Consider the following 2,901-nt stretch of genomic DNA (forward strand, 5'->3'; position numbering starts at 1 on the left):
AGGAGGAAGAATTTGTGATCGCTGCTATTGAAAATGAAGATGATTTTGAAAATCTTGATAATGAGTAGTTTTAGTTGCAAGTTTTTTTATTTACTTATTGCATTTTGTTTGTTATGACTTGTAACTTATTTCTATTTATTAAAGTATGAACTTCTATGATTTACATTTTCTATTTTATGACTTGTGACTTATTTCTAATTTTCTATTTATTATGTATAATTCTATAACATCACTTTTATCTTATACATAAGTTGAAAAATGCAAGTATGAACTATTTCTTTTTTCTAACATTTCTTATTATTATTTGTGTTGTTGCTTATACTATAAATTTCAATTTTACAGTTTTACTTGTATCTTATACTTAAGTTGGAAATGTAGGTATGCACCATTTTCAATTTCTCTTATATTTCTTACAGACATAGTGCAAATAATGTTTTTTTTTCTTTTTAATATGTTTTTTTACTTATCAAACTAGTTAAAAGTATGAAATTTTACGTTATAAGTAGACAGACACATACACACACATATATAATTTAGGCAATTAAAGCTATAGCGCCTTGCTTCAAAATAACTCTTACCTCGTCTCTTGCCTAAGGGTCTAAGGCCATAGGGCAACTCCTCGCTTTAGTATCGCCTTTCGCCTTGATAACACTTATTACTGTTATGTCACTATTTAAACCAATGAGTCATTTACTTTATCTAATATTTTAAATTTATATAATTTATATAATTAATAATTAAAAAAATTATGAATAATTAAATAATCAAAACATTTAATAGAATGTAATATTAACATCGAAAATGACACAATATTTCTTAAAAAATATATACATATATGTATATATATATTTATATTATTAATAAAATTTTAATAATACAAAAGCATATTTAATAAATTTTAATAAATACAATATTGTATTATTTAGAAAAATTTAAATATTTATTACGTACATTCATGGGTTTAAAATAATTATACACCTAACAAATATAAGATTAATTATACATTACTTAATATAGTTTTAATTATCAATCACATTTCAAAATTTAATAATCCCTTTATGATACGTTAAATTTAAATTGATCAAACACCTAAATACATATAAACAACTAAATACTCTAAGGCCTTTTCTCTTACCAATCAAATATTATTGATTAATTTTTTAGAGTGCTTTAAATGCTAAAAAATATAGAAATAATATTTTAAGACTCTTCCTTTAACTAATAAAATATTTTTCACTGATCTATTTTTCAGAATGCTCCAAATGCTTAAAAAATACAACAATTCGCAAAATAAATAGAAACTTAGACTACCATCATTTCTCTCCTTCATACTTTTTGTTGATAAATATAACACGGTAATGTGATGTGATTTCATTGTATTAAGACTGGTATTTGTTTTAACTAATGAGTTAGTCAAATCAATTTATAAACCCTAAAAAAAATTTAGAGTTAGGATTAATTTTTTATTTTAAAACTTATAAGCTAGTTTGATAAAATATTTTATTATATTACTCTTATTTAACTTTTTAAAATTTCACTAATTTAATATTTTTTTAATTATTTTAATAATAAATATGCTTAATTAATCTAAAAATAATAAATGTGATAATAATTTATTTTTAACTAGATATAATAACTATTTAAAAGTCATTTACACGCACTTAACTAAATATGTAATTACTTAAAATTTTAAATATTTATAAAATTAAATTAATTTATAAGTACCTAAATTTTATAAGCTATGCAAACATAAGTATTAACCTTCCTAATTAATTATTAATTTTTATAGAACGAATGTAAAGTCTCTCATTCTCTCCATCTTTCTCGTTATATAAATATTTTTTTCATCTTTTTTATGGGTAGACAATTGTAAGTATTTTTATCGATCACAATCCTTTTCATTTTTTTTTAACATGACGACTATGTAGTTGTGAGTCTCACAATGTAATGTTAATATAATTCACTAGACTGCTATATAGGGTGAGGTGTACTTTATAAATTTAATTTGAAATTTGAATAAAATTTTTAACGATTTAAAATTTTGATCAATTACGATTAAAATTAAAAAAATTAAATCAAAACACTAAAATATATAAATGTTTAGACTTCTTTATGCCATTAGGCTAATAATAAATAAGAAAAATTATTATTTAGATCTGTATTTTAACAAAATTATTATTTAATTTTTATATTTTAAAAAATATATCACTTTGTCCTTATATTTTATTTTTGTTAAATTATTTAATTAATTCTTTAAATTTTTATTATTCATACTATTCAAATTACTATTTAATCTCATTATTTTAGAGAAATTAATTAGTTTATCTATATATTTTATAAAAAATTACTATTTAATCCCTCTATTTTAGTGAAATTAATTAATTATTATATATATTTTAAAAAATATATTATCAGATAGAAATAAAAATTTTACTATATAGAGACTAAATATGAATATATATATATATATATATATATATATATTTAAAAATTTTAATTCATTTTAACCGGTCCCAAGCCCGGATAAAGGAGGAGGGTTGCGGTAGGTGACAACCAGCGTAAAAATTTCGTCATACCTTATGATATGGATTCAAATGATATAAACGTTGGGGCATCCTCTACTAATGACACGCTACATCGGAGTCCGGGTGTAGTGAGAAATATGCAAGGGTGTAGGGCGTTCACCGAAAGCGACGCGCCATGCCGGCGCCTAGGTGTGGTGTTAAGTGAGCAAGGGTTCCCACATCATGGACGGGTGTGGGTAAAGAAGTTAGTCCATAGGACAGATAGTGGAACAAAACACAAGATAGAAATAGAAAACAATAGAAGAGATCATAGAAGGAGACCAATTAGGAAGGAGCAGGATAGGAGGAGGATCAGGGTTGGTACTTGGAATGTTGG

Source organism: Hevea brasiliensis, chromosome 13, assembly GCF_030052815.1.
Source record: "Hevea brasiliensis isolate MT/VB/25A 57/8 chromosome 13, ASM3005281v1, whole genome shotgun sequence".
Lineage (NCBI taxonomy): Eukaryota > Viridiplantae > Streptophyta > Magnoliopsida > Malpighiales > Euphorbiaceae > Hevea > Hevea brasiliensis.